The sequence below is a fragment of the Danaus plexippus genome, chromosome 19 (assembly GCF_018135715.1).
Source record: "Danaus plexippus chromosome 19, MEX_DaPlex, whole genome shotgun sequence".
Lineage (NCBI taxonomy): Eukaryota > Metazoa > Arthropoda > Insecta > Lepidoptera > Nymphalidae > Danaus > Danaus plexippus.
In genome coordinates, this window is record NC_083549.1 from 2,602,637 (window position 1) to 2,619,705 (window position 17,069).

Here is a 17,069-nt window from a genome sequence, read left to right on the forward strand (position 1 = left end):
CTGCAATTCAAATGCAAAAAAAAAATGATATTACGGGATTATTTGTTGGTTGCAAAATGTGTAAAAATAAATGCATGTAAATAAATTAATTTATTTTAAGAGTTTATGTAAAAATCGTGTTTTAAATACTTGCCTATTATTGGAATTAGTAAATTTCTTTTACTATATTAATTTATGAATATAAATATCTATGTCTCAATAAGTAAAGATATTTGTGGCTGGGAGATATTAAGGGGGTGGAGCTGGAAATAGAGCTTAGTTCAGGTCCAGCAGTGGACTGAATGCAGCCGTTCATGCAAATATTAAGATTTTCTAATGCGGATAACGATGAAAATTATTTAAAAGATTACATCGCAGTGTGATGTTAAGAATTTCGAGGCAGAGAAAAGTAGCTTAGGAAATTTAATAATTTAATAACTTGTAATCAAAGATTATTTTGAATCAAAGATAAATAACGTAATAATATTTTCAGCACATTATAATCAATATTAAAACTAAATTAAAAACATTATTTATAAGTATGTAAAAAGGTAAAGCACAAAATACGTTTAAAATACTGTTGACGTTTTATTTGCAAACTGTTTTTATCTAGGGTTTCGCTTTTGATTCAGACTGTTAGACAAAAAAAAGTCTCTGTATAGCAATAAAACTAGGTATAAACTTTTATTCAAAACAGTTCGTTCGTTTTCGGGTTACTGTGTATTAAACCCACAGACGTGACATACCAACAGTCATTTACTTTCACTTCAGTTGGCTTTTATAATATTATGTAACAGATATGTGTCTCTACAAATATATAACGACAGTAAATATCTATATGGATGCTCGACTAGAATTTTATACAAAACAAAATCTGTTTTCTTTATTTATCGTTTCAAAATATAATCCGATATAAACTGGATGAAATTCAACATAACATTCAGTGCTATTCACTATTTACTATTATAATACTTGGCTTTGCCGCTTTGTAACGGAATATTTGCCAGCAATATGGAATTTCCAATTGCGTAGAGAGAAAAACTAAACTCAATCACAACGAGGTCGCACGTGGTTTTTTTTTGTAAAGTACCACTGGAAACTCTCAAAAAAATGTACAATATTTATATGTCATCTTTTTTGATTTTATAAACAAAATTGCGTAAGAATAAAATTTGTTATGTTAATAAATTATTTCAGAAAAAGCGTCCCTGACTGTTGAAACTTCATATATCTCTTGAGGATATTTAGTATACAGCTTTGGAAGCAAAGTTCTTAAAAATAATCATTCATATGCAGATTTATTTTTGGTGACAATATTTTACGGCAATTCAATAATTTGAAATTCAGTTTAATTTGTATATACTCTTATATAAGAAATATTGAAATAAGATTTACATTGTTACTCTGAGTAACAATGTAAATGTAATGAGATCTAAGATTCTCGCGAGTTTTATTTATTTAAATGAAACTAATATTTTTCGGATAAGCTAATAAAAATCCGCGTAGTTTATCCGAAAAATATTAGTTTCATTTAAATGTAAATGTAATTTTATTTTAATATCTACTTAGAGTAACAATGTTAATTTCGCTATTCTCTTTAAACCCTTCCTAATAGTATTCATATAGAATCATCCTTAAATCAATATATTAAATTACCTTGACCTACCTAAAAAATATCACGGCAAAATCTAAACTTATAGAATAATATGAAAATATAGAAACGCTTTGAAAATTTCCACCAATAAAAAATATTTTTCATTCGTCATTACTGAGAATTTTTATAATCTCTTTTGATAAACCGTAAATCTTTTTGAAAGTAAAATTTTATACTAAGCTTAATTTATATATATTTTTGTTAGAAAATACATAATAAAAAAATCATGGACTTGGACAGGAAACGAACATGTACCTGTTGGATATAGCGCTTCAATTGCTTTGCTAATTAGGCTATCGTGAACTATTCGAATAGAAAGATAAAAAAAATTACATATTTTATCATTATATTGGATTTTCTTACAAAAATCACCAATGTTTTCTAACTTTGCACTACAGAAGTAGCACTGTAAAGATGTCACCACTGATCTTACCCTACGCAGGAATAGCTTTAATACCTGTATTCGTATTTTATCATCAGACGCCAGGCGTATGGCGGCTCCCATTCTATTGTTGTGCACCTTCCTCTCATCCGGTTGATGGGATACGCTTCCTCCTTCCTCATGCGAATAGCAAAGGATTGAAATAGTTTGCCTGCGTTTGTATTTCCTTCAAATTATAATTATAGTCTCTCGAATACTAGTTATTTGTTATTACTATACTAATAGGTTATCACTGCTACTACTACTACTACCAACGGCTGCATTGTCAATTATCAACGGGTAGTTCGATAGTCCAACGCTGTCTTGTCGACATTTGAATATTTATACTTAATTCATATGCAATGATAATGTCACGGTTCTCAGCTTTGAAAAATAAAACAAATAAGATTTCACTGAAAATATTCTCTTCATTAATGGTTTAACTTTTGGAAGAATCAGCAGGTAACGATATTTAAAGAAATAAAAGAATTATCAAAAGGAAATAGTAAAAGAAATTCAATTTATTACGGCCTTCATTTTAAATAGCTATCTAGGAGAGAAAATGGTGTGTTGTCATGGAATCATGGGCATCAGGTCGTTATTACAAATATATTAAAACATCCCTTTAAATTAACTTGAAAATGATGATAAAAATAATAGAAGCTATCAATATTGAAAAAGGGATGGATGTTCTAATTTTTATTTTAATCGTTTCCAAATTTGCCGTGATAATGAGATGAAAAACTTTGTTTTTGTATTGTTATTTGCTTAAACATATCAAACAATAATCAATAATCAGAATTGAAGGGAACTCGGGAAGACATTCATTAAGTCCGTTCTAAGTAAAGAAACGATTTTATCACAAAAATCTTCACAATAAATTTCATATATTTGTACAGATTTTTGTATCTTTATATCAGTACAAACCAAAAAAATTTTAAGATATCTTTGTAGTTAATTTAATATACGAGTAATTTTTTTTTATTGGGATATCAAAATGCGAATGATTTACTGTAAATTGTGATTAAATAACAAATTTACGTCATAATAGTATATTGTATATGACAAAATATGTGTATATATATAAATATATATGCTTGAATAAACGCCTTCGTTGAATCAAAAACAACATGAGGTTAAGAAATTGTATCTACTCATATATAACAATATTTACTGTCAGTTAGTGTATAGACATTTGTTCTCTTGTTATTATGTGTAATTTTGTATACTAAGACAGTAACGAAAAGTTAGTCAAATTAAAATTCTCGAGTAGTATACAACTGAAATTTTAAATTTGTATTATAAAATTAGTAGTAAGGCATTTTATTTTGCAATTCCGAAAAATAAATACGTAACCTCAAAAAATCGGTTACTTATTTTGCTGAAACTCTTTTAACGGATGTGTCACCATGTTTTTTTATTTTAGAGGTTTTTGATTTAGCTATTTATTTAACAGTCGAATTTCGTTTTTTAAAATAAGGTATAAATTTAATTAATATGTATGAAGCATAACAATCATGTTTTCAAAGGAGAACGTTCTAGAAAGAAAATAGTAATTTTTTTTTTGTCACTTTACTAGTTTATAATTGCTTTTGCGGGGTTGAACGGCTTCAAGTAACATATTTAATATTTTAGTAAGAAATATTCTCCTTGGTTAGGAACATTTTTTTTATTAGAAAAGATTACTTTTCTCTAAACTTTGTAATAAATATTAATTTCAGTATGTTTCTCCCAAACTTCAAATTGCGCTGATAAATTAAACAGCAGACTTATAAATTGTAGCCGGTAAGATATTCTTACATCAAAATTGTATTCTGAAAAGTTTAATAACTAAAGTTTCGATATTCTGTGCCTAAAATAGCAAAAGATATTTAAATATTTATCTCCAGAACTAATACATTTGTTCTATTATTAAAAGTGAGTAGGGATAGGACAAGGGAAATGAATACTGTAATATAACTATACAACTTTTCTTCGTTGTAAGATAATTTTGAATAATTGTTACATATTATATATACTACAGTTCGCCCGCTAATACTGGTCAGTGGTGAGACGGGGAGGGGGCGATTAACAAGATACACAAGAGACATTTCGCAACATATGTTTCTCCTGATAAGTTCAAAATATGTCTGAAGTAGTATAAATGTGATTTAAAAGAATGCAATGTAAATATCCATTTAAAGGTATTAATGTAAATTCTTAAATCTTAATTATTTTAGCACTGTTATTAATTTTATGCTTTACACTCTTACTATATACCTTTTGTTTTTTTTTTTTCATGTGTATGTTATTTTGTATATCATATTAATCTCTTCACGGAGGTCGGTATACACTAATCGATATACACTGTATCTCATCCTGCTGCTCCCGTATACCAAAAGTAACCAGCGTTAGCGCCAGGACAGGAAATATAATTAATGCTTCTATTTCAATAATAATAAAGGAGGCAATAAATATTTTATTGGGATCTCAAAAACTTTTAATTAATTTTATTTGAGAATTTTTAATACAGTTTTAATGCCTATAATTCAATTTTAACATGTCAATAACTGAGAAAAATTTAATAATGAAAAATAAGAAATAATTTATTTATAAATGTGCTTTCGTTCCAAATTATTTATTTGAAAACGTTTTTTATTGTACACATTTTTTTTCGTTTATGTTTTGCAAAGCTACTGCATTATGCCATGTTTGTATGATTGTTTTTATTGTACTTGAACTTTAAATGTACTTCTATCACATAAAAATAATTTCTTAAAACGTATTCATTGGTATCATACTTTGTCCAATCAAAAAATGATCAGGACAGATCAGTCACTGGTATTTATATGTGTATAATTATATAAAGTACTAATTAACTAACTATTACCCAATATTATAGTAAACAAATTATTACCCATTCATACAAATTGTTTAATCCCTGATGAAAAACAATATAAAAAAATATATATATAAAAATAATTTTTTTGTAGTTATTTTAAGAAGAAGTTCTTTTAGCACATAAAACAATATCTAAGCTTCAAATTTTTCTTAAAATAACTTAAGTATCGAGTGAAGTGTAATTAGTCGTATATCAGAAAATTATTGTCAAAGCGGCAAACAAGCATACGGCCTATCTTATGGGAGGTAGTTACCGTCGCCCATGGACATCAGCAAATTAAGAATGTTGGGGATGCGTTGCCGACCTTGATTGTGGAAGAGGGTGAGGAAATGGTAGGAAAAGGAAAAGGGCAACCGGCTCTCTTACTCATTGGATGGAGCGGCAGCCATTAAAAACTACTTCACGCCGATCGTCTGTGAAAGGGTAGTACTTTCCCAGTCGAGTCAGCCCATGTTCGAGATTCAGCAACTGGAACACAACTAGGGTCTACCACCTTAGATAATAAAAATTATTCATTTTTTGGAAAATTCATAAGCGTCATTAATTATTTTATTTCATTTTATTTTTATTATTGTTAGAAATAAATTAGGCAGTACTTCCACTTAGATGTTTATTGCTCCACAACTCGTAACAGAATCCCCCAGACTAGCACTTACATCCTATTTATAATATTCAAAGGTAACATTTTTTAGCTGAGGGTAAGTTACAATATCATACAGAGGGCGCTAGTTTTCCTCATGGACATTTAAATTACTGTACAGAAACATTATTAACATTAATTTACACTATTATAACAAATATACAGATGGCGCTGTTTAACCGATAGTTTAACTATCATGAGAGTTTCCAATAAATATTAGAATATAAATAACGTTAAGCTTAGAATCATCAAGTATATTACAATTTAAATAATTTTAAATAATTATAACTAACATTATTTATTGTATTATTCTCGAATTTGTGTTCCAATATTCCAGTGTGTTACATGGATAATATCTTAAAGCATATTTATTTATGTAAATACTAAAATCTACTGTTTATTCATTGAAGCAGTAAATTTCAGATGAGACTATTATTTCATATTTTGTAAATGACATTTTTTTATTATTTAAATTAAAACGTTAAAGAAGATTATAGCGATTCGTCTGTTTTTTTTTAATTTAAACAACTATGTAGTGAAAGTTAAATTAACGCAATTACTTTACGTTATAGTTGAGTGCAACGTTCAGCTTAAAAATATAAGCGAAAAATGTGGCAAGGCAATTCCTATAGAGTAAAATCTGTCAACGGCACAGCATAAGTAGGTATTAGAGCGACGTCTCACAGATTCACAATACAGTTGCAGTCAACTAATTGGCTGCAGGTAACAATGTTTATTCTATACAGCCAACGAGTTCCAATAAAGTTTATTATGTTAAAATAAAATTAAGAAGAAACCGATAAATATTAAGGGAGATTAATTATAAGTTTATTTAAAAATTGGACTAAATCTATTTTGTACATAATAATAATAATTTATTACACATATTTACAAATATTATTTTATTGTAAAGCAGTGTTTCGAACTCTCATACCAAATCGGAATCAATATAATATAATTATATGAAATAAAAAAAAAAAAACACATCGAAGTTGAATTTAAATACTCAAATTAATTAAATTTATTAGCTTAATTGAAAGTAAGTTACAGTTAAAAGACTGAAAATTTAAATGACATTAATGACTGACGAAGCGTTCGTTTTCCATTTTTTGAGAGCATTTTCATATGTATATATAATGATGATTAAAATGATGAGGAAATTAATAAAAATACTACAGGGAATATCATTGAACTTCTTTAAATAGAAATAAATGAATCGCTTCAAATTGTTTTGTTCATTTATTTTTATTTATGTTTTGTCTTTCTAGGCAGTGAACGCATCTGAATTCGAATTTAATCTTCATATAATAGTCAACTTTAATAATCTAGTTTTTATTTATAGCCATAATTTATATACAGATAAAAAATATCTTAAAAAAATTTACAAAATGAAATGCAATTAGATGACAGTAATATTACTTCTTGTCAATTTATTACCTTATTAATGAAATTCGAAAATATGTTAGTTAAGTTGCATAGAAAATATGTATGAATATTTAAAATTGACTCATTCCTCACTGGTCTGATCTGGCTTTACAGATTTCATTCATCTCCTTTTTGAATATTGTCTAATACTTTGTAGATTTTTATTACCATGTAACCTTCTTTTAGACCGGTTGAAATAACTGACAGTTGTTTGACAGTATCTGTCGGTTGTTCAATGCCCAGACAGATCGCACAACATCAATATCGTTTACAAAGATCTAATAAAATAAACCCCTTTATTCCATTCGACAAACTCCTTCGTACTTCCTCTATAAAGTACTCAACATTATAATTCGTCCAACAAATAAAAAAGTTGATATAGGCACTATATCCCATGGTTCCAGTGCTAATGAAGTCATAGATAGCATAAAAAAAGAGATCTTATAATTCAAAGCAGTATTATATAATCATGGTTTTAATCAGTTTTATCTTTAGGAATTAAGGATTTTATCATATAAACACATGGATGACGTTGAAAAAAGTATAAAATGGTTGGAATAACATCTAATATATGACAGAACAAGTGCTATAGGGTATGCTAGTAAGCAATGAATTGTGCTCAGCTTGTGCTGTGCTGTGCTGTGTGTTCACTGAGCGTCACTCAAGGAATAATGAGTAAATAAAATTAAACAACCAAAGAAACATTCACAAATTGCTACATTTGTACACATTATTCTTGTTTTTTTCTTAATCGTGCCCTTACTCCAGAGTTTCTGGATGAGCTACTTCTATTAGGCACGTTTCGTCGCTTGATGGAGTGCGACGCTAGCAGGTATTTCCAGGTGTTCTGGAATTAGGTCTGACATTTTGGGACTTCGGCCTCTAGGTCGTTTACCGTCCATTTTTCCAGTCATTATGAAGCGTTCAAGGTTGTCCGTAATTCTGCGAGCGACATGACCAATGAACGCTAGTATCCACTGCGAACAGATTTTTGATAAGCTCTGACCATTTTGAATTTTAAGTTCTTTGATTATAGAGACGTTCGTATGGCGAGTCGTCCAAGGTATGCGTAACATACGGCGCTAGCATAGCATTTCAAAGGCATCATTTCTTTGTCTGTCAGCGACTTTGATAGTCCACATCTCTGCACCATACAGAAATATGGAGAAGACAAGTGTTCCTATCAGATGTATTTTTGTTCGATTAGTGATGTTCTTGTCTCTCCAAATTTTATTCAGTTGCGTCGATGTTGTTTTGACCATGCAAATTCTCCTACGGATTTCAGGCTCACAACTGCCTCTATTAGTTATCACTGAGCCTAGGTATTAAAACTGTTCCACGGCTTCATACGTTTTTAAGAGGTCAGTACGTTGGATCGTTGCAAATAGGTCAATCAACATGATCTTGGTATTGTTTTTATTGATGGCAAGTCCCATATCCTGGCTGATTATTTTCAGTCGTTTAAGCAGGTCCGCCATGATGCAAAAAGTGTGGTATCATCGGCATAACGTAGATAAGATATTTCTACTCCACCTATCTTGATGCCCTCCCAGTTTTCGAGTGGTTTCGAATGATGTATATTTAAATTTTTGAATAAAAATGTGCATTATGACCCACAAAAAGATTTAAAATCCTTTTTATCTTCAATGTATAAGAAAACTTTTTCTTAATTTGATTATGTGTTCAAACTTCCAGAAGACGAATTTATTATAATAATACTTATTACCAAGCAATGTTTTATGACAATAAACATTTTTAGTTTATTTTAACTAGTCTCAAAATAGTGTAGTAGATTTTAAAACAAAATGAACGTACAAATACACCTTAACAAACATCCCTCGGAGATGAAATTTTTAAAGAACTAATTGGCTTCAGGTAACAACGTTTACTAAAAAGTCGCTACTTTTTCAGCAACAACAAATCTACATTCATTTTCAAATTCAGTTTAAGTGTCAAGAAAACAGTAAGTTAGAATTGATGTTATTAACATAAATAGAATTAAGGACTAAGTTTCAAATTATATAGTATATATAATTATATATAAGTTTCAAATTATATAGAGTTCGAGACAAAACCTCTCAGCATTCCATGGATTCACCGTGCGGGTGCCGGGTCCATCGCGTTGCAGGGAGAGGAGCTTCAACAGTGCCTGGGACTTGCGACCCAGGTGTAGGTTTAAGGGGCCCCTATCTAACGCGCTTTAAACGCTCACCTCCACTATCCAAGCTCCTCTCTCTACCTAACCAAATATGAAACGAACCTGCTAGGGCTGCCTTCGTCGCACGTTCCAAGAATGAACTGATGTTAGTTCTTGGTAGGCCTTAGTCTTTTAGCAGGTTGTAGAGAGATTTGGCTGTTATACCTCTCGCTCCTACTTCTACCGCGTACAAATTTACAACGAACATATTCTTAGTGAGTTTGTTAGTGAGCTCGTAATACTTGTTGACCTTGATGGCATGGTCTTTGGGGATGTTGGTTTCCCAAAGAACCGTGAGCTCTATTAGTACAACGCGCTTTAGAATTTGCGAATATAAAAATATGTACGGTCTGGAGGCCGCACGCACAAATATCCTCTGGGATCTTATATTGCTTCTCATATTATGTTTTTGAAGACCTAAAAAATACAAGGACTTTTCTAGAAAAACAAGATATCGTACGGACCACTGTTAGTTTGTCTCTTATAATTGCATTAATTAAACGAAAATACGTAGAGAAAGCTAAAAGTATCTAGCGCAACATTTGTGTACGATGTTGGAAACGGCAAGTTGTAAAATGTTTATTTCATTTGACAATGTCTTTGTGAAAAATTTTAACATAACAGAGCTCATACCTCAACAGCACCCTTAAAGGATTTGAATGTTATTTAATAAAAATGTAATTTGCGAATTGTAATATATCACATATGGATACTTTTTGAGTTTAACTTCAACTAATTGAACTTAAGTCTAATCTCACAAGACCTTAACATACAAGTTTTTGTACACACCATTATTTTACAGTGTACTTTTATTACGTCCTTTAAATTTTATCTTCTCTGTCTATCGCTTGTCGTATTACAATCAGCCGTAGAGTAGGGGTGAAAAGAAAAAGCTCGGCAGAGCACCAAAGGCCATGGTGCTACCCAGTAATATTTATCTTCTCATTTGCTAGTACGAGTTCCTCGAAGTATTATATTAAAATTTTTACTCCTATCATTTAAGTCATTCTATTTGTCACAGATTCCGTACACTTAGATTGAAATTCAAACGTTAATTGGATAGCTTGTCTATAATTGATTGTCCATTATAATACCCTTTTTTCTATAATTGGGTAAATATTAAAAATGAATATTAATATTCCAGATGAAATAATTTGATCCGAAGCATTAATCCTAAGGTAGGTGAGAATATTCTATAATACATATTAATTTTCGATCGTTTCAAAAAAACACAATGTGTCTCATACAAATTTTTCTTTCGAAATAACTTAATATCAAAATTAATACTATAAAGGTACTTCACAAAAACTTAAAGTCCGTTTTAGATAAGTTGAAAGCAAGCGTGTAGTTAAGTTTGTTATTTCTTCTTTTGTGTATTGAAATTCCACATTTCTGGCACATATTCTGTTGCAATGAAACGACGTCACTATCTATAAAATAATAAAGGATAAAAATGGAAAGAGTGCTGAAAGTCTCATTTAATATCACATAGTTTTATGTTCGTTTATATTTTAAACCGATTGATAAAGAAAATATATATTTAGATATGTATAAATAAAATTAAGTTAAGACACATACCACCTGTACTGTAAGTAAATGTGTATACGTGTCTCGTCAATATATTTGTTACTCAATCACTTGAAAACGAACGAACTGATTTGATTAAAATTAGTATTTATGTAATATGTTTTTGCTAAATTATTCAACTCCAGGCTCCTTTTCATATGACGATCCCGTTAAATAGCGACCTAAAGCCAAGGTAAAAGAGTTTGTCAGTAAAAAGCGTAACTTAAGTTATATAATTAAGTTAATTTGGCCATTTGAATTTATTACTCAAATAATCCAATATTTACTTAAAATATCCAATAGAAATTTGTAAAGCGCTGATTAGCTTATAATATTATTCGACTCAGTGAACTGTTATGAATTTTTATACTTGGATTAAAAATTTGTTACTAAATGCTGAACTTAGTAGTTGAAGATTTTCGTCAATCAATCACCGAATAAACTGCGAAGGTTTCACAAAGTATTTGAGACTATATTTTCAGTAATGTAAGGTGATTTTGCTTGTATTTATTATTGTACTCTATTTAAGTTGTCATACTTATCGTAGGTATTTGGAACGTGATATGTTGCTTTATATGCTATGTTGATATTTATAGTATTTTCTTGACTATTTGAAGTGAAGATTTTCCTTCGCTCTGTTATCATTACTAGATTACTGCTAAATACATCTAAGATTTTCGTCTGTATTCATTTAAATAAAACTAAGATTCTCGAAAAAAAGATGTGTTTTTTATCATGGTTCTGACATATTCTTGTTTATTTCTCATCTAAATTGTGTTTAAATCTCTGAAATCCAGTAAAAGTGTGAAAGCCTTTGCTTGATTTCATTTGCTGGGATATTAGTTCAGATAATTGTCGGTTAAATAATTCAATACTTATTCATTACATACTTGATCATATAAAAAACATTAAAAAAGAAGAACAACCACATTTAGTAGTGTAATGATCTTTTTATGTAAACGTATTTGCTTCCAAATGTCCAGACATGTCGTAATTACACCAGATCAATGGAGATACGATGAAAGTATTATCTACTGGTTGTCATTTAAATCGTTGGGAGACTCAAAATTCTAAATTTAATATTATTTCCTATATCTATTTTGACTATTGTTTTTATGTGTGTGTCCTCTTTCCTTTACCTTTGTTGTTTATTCAGATTCGTTAATAGTTGTAATCAAAAGAGAATGAATGAAATAAATGAGTTATCATGCGTAATTTATAGTTTAGTTACCTCTATGAACTCATTCTAGATCAGAGCATAAGGAAACCATAAAACCATTGTGTTGATGTAAATCTGTTGATTAAATTTTAAGAACAAATAAATTGTTGGCAAATTATTCGTTATTGATATAGCTATATATTATATAAAAGAAATTTACTTTTACGTGCAAAACGAATCATTTAATAATCATTAATCGAATTTGTTAAAACTTTACTGGAAAGCGTTGTTTTTATTACACTTATCAAAACATTACACATACTAACACAATGCTAATTTATTATTTAATATAAGAAAATACAATTTCTCATATAAATATATAAATATATAAATATATAAATATATAAATATATTTTTGTACTAACTTTGATTTAAGAATTGAATCACGTAGGAGTGAGAAACTACTTTGTGTCTACTATAAAATAAAGGGAAAAGAATGTAACGAAACTTGTTAATCTGACAAAGTAATAATCATCAGTAATAACTATCTGTATAAGATAAATCTAACACCATATTCATCTTAGTATGTACATAACTAATCGGTGATTTATATTATGTATTGTAAATTATATATATATTTTTAATAAATGATTATACAATACTTATATTATATAATAATTCAGGCAAGTAAGCAGTAAGCAAATAACAAATGTTAATGAAAGATAAGCTACAACCGATCATGTAGAGCTCACCTGGTAATTTGACAGTTTATTTTATACCGTGTTGGAGTACGTATACATTTGAATATCTTAATTAAACAAAATAGTCGGAGCTCCATTTGCTCTGTCTCAATACACGCCAGAGAACACAGTCCTCTTATGTTAAGCATGTGCAAGGAATCCATCGCTAGTACAATCATTGTAGACAAACTGTTTTTAGGTTATATATATTTTTAGGGGCCTTTCTGTTGGGGAATTAAGTTAACCTAAGCGTAAATTTCATTTCAATAAATGGAGTATTTTTACTAAATTTAAACCAGATCGTAAAATAACTCATATTTAATTTTCACATAGTTACAGCTATCAAATGTTACATAGTTTATTGAACAGTTATTTTGTAACTTCTTTAATGTCCCCTGTAGTAGGCAGGCAATTGTTTTACGATTAAAAACTAGATATTTTGAACGTGGGACTCATGATGTGATTCTACCATGAAGTTTATTGTTCTTAGAATAAGACCTATCTACATTTACTAATCCCGTCCGTACCAACTAGTTTGTGTGAATAATTTCAGTGCTAACAGAATATTATTTTACTCTTATTCATAAAAATAAAATAAGATAAATATAAAAAGAGTTATTTAAATTATTTCTTATAAACTTGACTATGTCGTAAACTGCAACCCAAGTCCAACTAATCAAATACAACTAACAAGATACTTGAGTATTAACTGTTACTATATTTATATATCTAACAAGACCAGACAAGTTGGTTCAAAATCCTATAATTCTGGTGGGAGAGGTTAATGGAAGCAAACTGTCTGTATTTATCTCAATTTACCGGCGCAGCTGAGGTTGTGACAAGCTTATTGTTGAACGAGCAAACTAATATAATGTAACTATCACTGTATATTTTGAAGGTGAAATAATACAATTTTGAGTTTGTTTTTAAAAATCTATACGTCATATTAAATAGTATGAAATTTAAATAAATCTTTTTTGAATTTTTAGTATAGATTATTTTTTTTTATAAAAATCATTTTGCATAATTTCAATTGTAATTTGGATGAGCAATTGAATAGCGCCAAGGAAGCTTTGATCGATTACGACAAAAATGCTAGTATATAATAGATTTGATAAGATTGATTAATTATCGAGATGATAGGGAATCTGGTCTTGGATCCTTATCTCATACACATAAGTAAAAAAAAAGCCGTTACTCTTTTCCTGTGACTCGTAATCATATTAAAATTTATAAGCAATAGGAAGCAGTTTGAAATACTTAAAATTGTAATATTCAATTTTAAACATTTGGATTAGATGTTAAAAGATGCCTGTTTGAAAATCTCTTGACGTAGAAATGTTGAAATTAGCGTCTAGGGAACATCCGCGGACGAACTCCGAACATTGCTTTATTTAATTGAAATTTGTAGTGACGAGGTCTTACTTAAAGTTTATTTGTTATACTGTAAAAGATGCAAAATTAATGAGAATTGTTGCAAATTATTGCAAATTTTTGAATAAGTTAATGTTTATAAATATGTTTTTAAAATTAAAAATGAATTTAGGCTGTACTTCAATTTAAATTTAAATTAGAAAATATGTCATGTAAGATTTATTGAAACGAACAGGACTCGAACCTGGAACCTCCAGAATATTAAATTCGAGTTGATTTAGTGTTCTGCAATAAGTCTTGTATTTTGAAGTTTAATTTACGTTAATGTCTTTTTGACTGTTGTATTAAAAAAAGGTTTTTAACGTAATGTACGTGGAAAATTTACTCAACAGCCTATTGGATAGTTAAATACTTTTTATGACTGAAAAGGCCCCTAGTGAAAAACAATGAAAACGGTATTTTTTTAAGAATTGGCAAAAAAAATCTCGTCTGTTATATTATGCTGGGCTTTCGTTTATTTTTTGGTTGTAAATAAATTGTTTTAAAAGTGCTGTATCAGATATCTCTCCTCTGAAACGAACAACGTTCACGTCACAATTTTTGATAGATTTGTTTTAAATTGTTTTTCGTCTGGTATTTCTGTGAAATAATAATATGTAAATTACAACTAAAATTAAATATTTATGCTAAGCAGATTCTATAGAAATGGGTTTAAAGCAATACTGTAAAAAGCAAACACTGAACTTGGAAAAATACTGAAGAAAAGCAATGAAACATGAAAATATTTCTCTAACAGTCTATAATAACTCTTAAAATAATCAACGATATATATAAGAAATTAGATAAATATTCTACCAGCAGTTTAAGTCTCTAACAATTTTTGTGAAATATTTTTTTTTAATAAAAAAAAAAATATATTACGACCGATTAGATAACAATAACTTACGTTATTATTCAAACTTATAAATGTTTATGTTGAGATTGGTATCTCAATGGTCTGACATTTTGGTAAATGTCAGAACGTTATTACAGAATCATTGCATGCAACTTATTTCCTATAAGCGCAGATTGTTTAAATTAATGTATTCTATAATTAGTAATGATTAAATTTGTATTTTATAAAATTAATAATGTTATTGTATAGGTTGAGAGAAATAGGAAGCAAATTGTAAATCACAATAGGGAATAGCGTAATAGACTGACTTGAATTTGGCAGTCTCATGAATTGTATGGAATCTGATAATTACTTAAATAATAGCCTAGATTATTATAACTTCAACCAAACTTAAGACCCAGCTTGCCTAGGAGTATGGTTGAAGCAAACGATCTTAAGAGCATTGCAAATTTGTTCAAAAATTTTTTTGAATACAGTCACTGGTAGGCCCGTGCGGTACTCAGTGTTTTAAGGAAAAAAGAAATTTAGGAAAAGACTCCACCCTAGAGGTGTATCCAATACCATACGACGGAGTGTATGAAAAAATCTCATGAATCCGACGGACTCCGAGTACATGCAGTATGCGGTTTTGAAAAATCAGGAAGGGTTTTGGACCAGATTATTTACTGAAAGTGCCATACTCAGTTTCAAATTTACCATCTATACTCTGGTAACAGTTGGAGAGCACGGATTTAAAGAGGAAGGTTATAGATCTATATGGACTTTGCTCCAGTCATAAAAGCAATAGTATTCGCTGTATAGAGACACTCTCAGATCCTTACACATTGGAATGTGGTGTTACATAGCGAATATCACTTAATGTATCCTGTTCAAGTTGTACAATAATCAGCTAGTCAATAGCTCTCAACAGTCAGTATGATAGATGCTTTATTAACGGATTCAGAACAAATAATTAGAGCTGGCATAACCGCGCTTTTCGCAAATTCTTGTTTAGATATACTGATCACGAAAGTAGGTATGGTCTAAAAGTGTAAAAACTATAGTTTTTCATAATTTCTAATAAACAAAGGGATTTGTAATGAATCTGGATCTGGTAAGGTTACACTGTTTAAAGTATATTGCAAATCGCATATGAATGCAGTTTGCTTGTTTATTAAACCAAAAAGGCGTAGGTGTTCCTAGAATTGTCTCGCTTTTCAAGCTCACCAGGGACATTCACGGAAGCTTAGATCCACTGTTTTAAAGCTGTAATTTGCAATGTATGAACTTGATATGCAGAGTGAGAGAAAAGGAAAGGACATTTTGTATACTATTCACTGCTGTGACAAACCTTCATGCACTAGAAACTATTAGAATGCATTATTATATAGTGATATTAATTAATAGATTAATTGTCAATTACTATTATGAAGGTCCTTGAGATAAATTTTACTGACATATTAGATATTAATTATAATTTGCTATGTTAAATCCGTTTACCATTGTTGTATAATAATAGTATACGTCTGGGTAATGTAATTAGCTAGATCAAAATGCTCTCGTTATAGCAAATGTGTATTCAATGTTTGTATTGAACATTAAGAAGACCCGTGTCACAATTCCTTGCATTAAATACGACGAGGGCCGTACTTTCATACATTAATTTTAGATTACCGACACCTGGCTACCAAAGGGTAATTAGTTAATTATTCTGCTGTTTATTTTGTATGGAAACTAATGTATTGAAGGATGCATCATTAGTAATAATCGTAAAATCAATTGAACTGCTCTTTAATGTTTTTTTTTTTAATTATTAAAGAGATTTTGTAAAGTTAAGTGCTCCTTACGCTACGTAAAACTGAAATAGGTCGACGGTAACTTTTCTCTGCACTTTTATTGCGCTATTATGTTAATGAGAAACAATCTAAACTAAAACGTTGGGTTACGTTGGGCGCTTTTTATACCTGGCATGCACGTAGGTCCTGTGTTAAGTGCATTGCATTTGTAAAACTTGTTAAGTACTCATTTTATATCCATCTCGACATTAATTTGACTGTTGAGAAATGAGGTAGAACTCAATTGGATTATAAAGTTCAATTGTACTGACAATTAATATGTTTCTAACATTATCATAGCAGATGAATGAATTATCTCGAATC